The sequence below is a fragment of the Eumetopias jubatus genome, unplaced genomic scaffold, assembly GCF_037043125.1.
Source record: "Eumetopias jubatus isolate StellerSeaLion01/CBP00866 unplaced genomic scaffold, mEumJub1_p1.0 scaffold_11, whole genome shotgun sequence".
Lineage (NCBI taxonomy): Eukaryota > Metazoa > Chordata > Mammalia > Carnivora > Otariidae > Eumetopias > Eumetopias jubatus.
Window position 1 is genome coordinate 44,575,108 of NW_028274817.1, and position 6,392 is coordinate 44,581,499.

The window sequence follows — 6,392 nt, forward strand, 5'->3', positions numbered from 1 at the left end:
CATAACTTCATGCTACCCAACCTTGTCTCTAAATGTCGTAGAGGGAAAAACTGGTAATTCTCAACTCCACTGGAAGGTACCTGCAAAGTGGCGGGATTTCTTATTAAAGCAACCCACCACGGGCATGATAACATCAGCTGTGGCCTGTCCCTTCAGCCATAGTTCATCCCTGTTGGGAATATCTTCATTCAGTCCTGGGTGGGGGTGGGGCATGCAACAAAACCTTGGAGAAGAACCAGATTACATTTTAAGAAGGACCTAATGGGAGACCTAAGTAACAGCTACCCATTGGGCTTGCTTCTTTTATTGCTTCTGCTTCAAAAATGTGTGTATTGGTGACCCACTGTCATAGATTACATACAGTTTCTAGAGCTGTAAGGGACTTTAGAGATCACCTAGTCTAATAGATTTCAAACATCAGTCCAGGGGCCCCACTCCCAAAGATTCTAGGGAGCTGCACAAGCACCCCCAGGTGATTTCAAAATGCAGCCGTCTTTGGAAGTGATCACCTAAGTACAAAGGGCAATTTAGACAATCACTTCAATGTTTCTTCATGTTGTAGCGTGTATTAGTATTTTGTTCCTTTTTCTGGTTGAATAATATTCCCTTGTGTGGATATACCATCGTTTATCCATTCACCAGTTGACGGGCATTTGGATTGTTTCTACTTTTTGGCTCATATGAATAATGCTGCTATAAACGTTTGCATTCAAGTTTCTGTAGGGACATGTGTTTTCAGTTCTCTTGGGTATATACCTAGAAGTGTAATTGCTGAGTCATATGATAACTCTATGTCTAACCTTTTGAGGAAGTGCCAGACTGTTTTCCAAAGTGGCTGCAACATTTTACACTCCCACCAGCAGTGCAGGAGGGTTCCAATTTCTCCACATCCTCACCAACACTTGTTGTCTTTTTTTTTTTTTAAAGATTTTATTTATTTGACAGAGAGACACAGCAAGAGAGGGAACACAAGCAGGGAGAGTGGGAGAGGGAGAAGCAGGCTTCCCGCCGGGCAGGCAGCGCGATGTGGGGCTCCATCCCAGGACCCTGGGATCATGACCTGAGCCGAAGGCAGACGCTTAACGACTGAGCCACCCAGGCGCCCCTTGCTGTTGTCTTTTTGTTTATAGCTATCCTAGTGGGTATGAAGTGGTATCTCATTGTGGGTTTGATTTCATTTTCCTAATGACTAATTATATTGGAGCCCGGAGCTGGGGGAAGTTCCGATTGGGTTAGCAAAGCACTTCAACTGATACTTCAGATGGGCTTTGCCTAGCTACCTCATGAGCACAGTGCATGTCCAGCTTATCAATGGATAAGGTAACAGGGTTCTGCAGAGTCAGTCCCTATTTTGGAGAATTGCCATTCCCAAATAGAGACTCGCAGTTCACAGCATTACTTAGAGTACAGTTTATTCCCTAGGAAAATCATTTGGCTCCTCATAAGGACCTCCTGGAGAATGGCTATGGCTTATGCCCCATGAAAGGGACACCTTATATGTGGTCTGTGATCAAATCCAGCCTTATTCCCACTTTGCTCCTGAAGCTGATAAGACCCGGAGCCTGAAACACCAGAGCCTAATTGTCTGGGTTCCACGATAGCCATCTCCCTTTGAGAGGAGGCCAGCAGCAGCTTCATGTCTATGTCCTGATAGTTGGCAGAGCTTCCCAGCTTGATCTCAGGCTCTCTGTATCTGTTAGTGCCACCAAGAAAAGACATCACACAAGTCTTTCCTCAAGAACTCATTCTAAAGAAGGATAAATAGGATAACTGAGGAGGAAAACAATGGGACTCGGGGGTTACTGGTCCTTTCTTTCATCTCCACTGTCTCTCCTAGGTGTCCTGGGATGAAATAGTCTACATTAAGCCTTCAGATCTCTTTTCTATAAAATGGAGATAATGATATATTTTGCTTACCTTGAGGTGGTCATATGTCTTATGAAAGACATAAGATGTGTAGAGTAATAGGAAGGTGTATTGAGCTTTCTAGCCTTCTTGCCAGGTTAATACAGCTCAGTTGCCTGCTTGTGAAGGGTATGGCAATGGCCTAACAATGGCTGTTAAGGTTCTGACATATCTATGGCAACTACTGCCTGGTTCATAGCAACCAAACCCACACCTTCCTACCTTATATGATTACAGCTAATTACTAAATGAACTTTTAGTCATCATAGTCTTTTTTTTAGTTTACAAAGTATTTATATATATTATACAAAGTGTATATTTATTTATGTAGAACTTGGTATGTGCCAGCACTCATTTAAATCCATTATACATATTAACTCATTTAATCCTTATTACAGCATTGACAAAATTAGGGACTGTCATTCCTGCTTTTTGGAGTTGAGATTCACAAAGAGGTTAAGTAATTTTCCCAGGGTTACCCAGCTAGTATGTGATAAAGTCAGAATTTGAATCCAGGTGTTCTGGCTTCAGAACCTGTATATTAGGGGCCCCTGGGTAGTTCAGCCGGTTAAGCGTCTGCCTTCGGCTCAGGTCATGATCCTGGGGTCCTGGAATCGAGTCCTGTATTGGACTCCCTGCTCCTTGGGGAGTCTGCTTCTCCCTCTTCCTTTCATTCTCCCTCCTCACTCTCTCGCTCTCTCTCTCAAATAAATAAATAAAATCTTTTTTTTTTTTTTGAAATAAAAGAACCTGTATATTAGGTTCAGGATCTCACAGGCTGTGTGAATGAGATGATCTTAGGTACCAAAGAAACTGCCTCTGCTCTGGCGCTCTCTGTCTCTTCTGGCCAAACTGTATCTTACTTATTCTTTTTTTTCTGTAGTGAACTTTTTAAAAATAAACTTCATTTTTTTTAGGATGGTTTTAGATAAACAGAAAAATCACAGAGATACTACAGAGATTTCCCATATACCCTGCACCCAGTTTCCCCTATTCTTAGCATCTTAGCTACATTTTTTCTTAAAATTAATGAACCACTATTTTCGAATGTCCTTCTTCTGTTCCAAGATCCCATCTAGAATACCACAGTACATTTCGTTGTCAAGTCTCCTTAGCTCCTCTGGGCTGTGACAGTTGCTAAGATTTTGTTTTTGATGACCTAGACAGGAGTACTGGTCAAGTAGTTTGTAGAATCCTCTTCACTTGGTGTTTGTCTGATATTTTTCTCATGAGTAGACTGGAGTTACATGTCCTTGGGAGGAAAGCCACGCAAGCAAAGGCCTTTCTCATTACATCATACACATCATGAATACATGCTATCAACATGATGTATTGCTGGTGATGTTGACTTCGATCACCCAGCTGAGGTGGTGTTTGTCAGGTCTCTCCACTGTAAAGTTACTCTCTTCTCCCCTTTCCATACTAGACTCTTTGGAAGAAAGTCACTATGTGCAGCCTACACTTCAGGAATGGGGAGGTATGCTCCACCTCCTTAAAAGTGGAGTATCTACATAAATTATTTGGGATTCTTCTGTATGGGAAGTTTGTCTATTTTCACCCGTTTGTTTATTAAATCATTTATTAATACAATATGGATTCATGGGTATTTATTTTATTCTTTGAGTTATAATCCAATACTGTTTTATTTATTTTTGCTCAAACTGTCCCAACTTTGGCACTGGGTGTTCTTTCAATAGACTCCTGTATCCCTCCGATCCCAGCTTCCATCATCCACGATCTAATGACTTGATTATTCAATTCCAGTATGCGTATATAGCAGTATTATAATTGTTAACTCATGCCTGTGGGGAACTTGATCAGCTAGAGTATAGTGCACTTCCTTTTGCTTTTGCTGTTACAGATTCCACTTATTTGCAAAGTTACTTGGGTCAGTACTTATCCTACTTCCTTCAGTGAAGTTGTTTCGTACATTTGTAATACACATACTGCGATAAGTTAATTTTATGTGTCGACTTGACTGGGCCATGGGATGCCCAAATATTTTGTCAAACATTATTTTTTTTAAAAGATTTTATTTATTTGACAGGGAGAGAGAGTACAAGCAGGGGGAGTGGCAGGCAGAGGGAGAGGGAGAAGCAGACTCTCCGCTGATCAAGGAGCCCAACACGGGACTCCATCCCAGGACCCTGGGATCATGACCTGAGCCGAAGGCAGACATTCAACCGACTGAGCCACCCAGGCATTCCCGGTCAAACATTATTCTGGGTGTTTCTGTGAGACAGTTTTGGGATAAGATTAACATTTAACTGCGTAAAGCAAATTGTGCTCCCTAATATATAGGCCTCACCCAATCACTTGAAGGCCTGAATAGAACAAAAAGGCTGACCCTCCCCCAAGTAAGAGAAGATTCTTTCTATTTGACAGCTTCGGAAATGGGACATTGGCTTTTTTCCTGTCTTCTGTCTCAAACTGAAACAATGGCTCCTCCTGGATCTTGGGCTTGCTGCCTTCAGAGTGGAACTATTCCATCAGTTCTTCCGATTCTCAGGCCTTCAGACACATGCTGGCGCTAAACCATCAGCTCTCTTGGGTTTCGAGCTTGCTGATTCACTCTGAAGATCTTGGGACTTGCCAGATTCCATAGTTGCGTGAGCCAGAACTTTCTAATAAATCTAGACACACACACATCCACACATCTATCCTGTTGCTGGGATATGAACAACCACATATTCTTGCATCAAGGCCTCCTTCTAGCCTACCCCTTCTATCCTGCCTCCTGTTTTCTGCCTCAAATACTCTCCTCCTAACCCTTCACTTTAATGATTCCTCCTCATCTTTCATTTCTCTCATCTTCCTCTCACCTCTTCAAAGATGGCTTCCTTGGCCCAGGTTTTTTCCCTTTCCCCCCCTCTTTCCATCCCTGTTAACTTTTATTTTTATTTATTTTTTATGTTTTTAAAGATTTTATTCATTTATTTGAGAGAGAGAGAGTGAGTGAGTGAAAGAGAGCATGAGCAGGGGAAGGAGCAGAGGGAGAGGGAGAAGCAGACTCCCTGCTGAGCCGGGAGCCTGATGCGGGACTCGATCCCAGGATGCTGGGATCATGACCTGAGCTGAAAGCAGACGCTTAACTGACTGAGCCACCCAGGTGCCCCTGTTATTTTTATTTTTAACAACTTTTTAGTTGAAGCACATATGGAAAACTATACACAAAAAAACATAGCTTAAAGAGTTATTATAAAGTGAATACCCTAGAAACCAGCACCCAGGTCAAGAAATAGAACACTGTCAGCCGTACCAGAAGCCTCTCCATGGGCCCCATCTAAATCACAGCCTACTCCCTCCCTGCAAAAGTAGCCACTATCTGGACGTTTTCAGGAGTCACTTCCTTGTGTTTCTTTATGCTTTTCATCACCTAAGTATGTATCCCTAGACACTGTAGTTTATTTTTTTGACATTTTTTTAGTGGTTGCCATAACACCCTAAATTCATGGCAATCTAGTTTAATAAAGAATTATTTATTTATTTTTAGAGAGAGAGAGAGAGTGCGCACGAGTGGGGAGAGGGGCAGAGGGAGAAGGAGAGAACCCACAAGCAGACTCCCCGCTGAGCCAGGACACCCCCCCCAACTCAGGCTGATCCCAGGACCCTGAGATCATGACCTGAGCTGAAACCAAGATGCTTAACTAACCGAGCCACCCACGCGCCCTTGACAGTCTAGTTTAAATTGATAACCAGCTTAGCTTCAATAGCATACAAAAATTCTGCTCCTTTGCAACTCCACCCCAACTTTGTTGTCACAACTTACATTTTGTATATTGTGTGCCCAATAATACAAGTTTAAATTATTTTTATGCATTTATCTTTTAAATCATGTAGTAAATAAAAACAAAGTTACAAACCAAGTATGCAGTAATACTGGCTCTTATATTTATGTAGTTACCTTTACTGGAGATCTTTATTTCTTTGTGTGACTCCGAGTTACTATCTAGTATCTTTGTTCCAACTTGAAGGATGCCCTTTAGCATTTCCCGTAGGGAAGGTCTACTGGTAACAAACTTCCTCAACTTAGTTTATCTGGGAATGTCTTAATTACTCCATTTTTGAAGGACAGTTATGCCAGTTACAGAATTCTTAATTAACAGTTTTTTCTTTCAGCACTTAATTTATTTTTATTATTATTATTTTTAGAGAGTGCACGCATGGGGCAGGGAGGGTGGGGGGCAGAGGGAGAGTAAGAGAGAGAATCCCAAGCAGGCTGCATGCCATGGAGCCCGACACAGGGCTCAATCTCACGACCCTGACTGAGATCATGACCTGAGCTGAAATCAAGTGTCAGACGCTGAACTGACTGAGCCATCTGGGTGCCCCTCTTTCGGCACTTTATTTCTTTTTAAAGATTTTATTTATTTATTTGACACAAAGAGAGAGAGAGAGAGAGAGAGAGAGAGAGCAAGCACAAGCAGGGAAGCAGGGGGGAGCAGCAGAGGGAGAGGGAGAAGCAGACTCCCTGCTGAGCAGGGAGC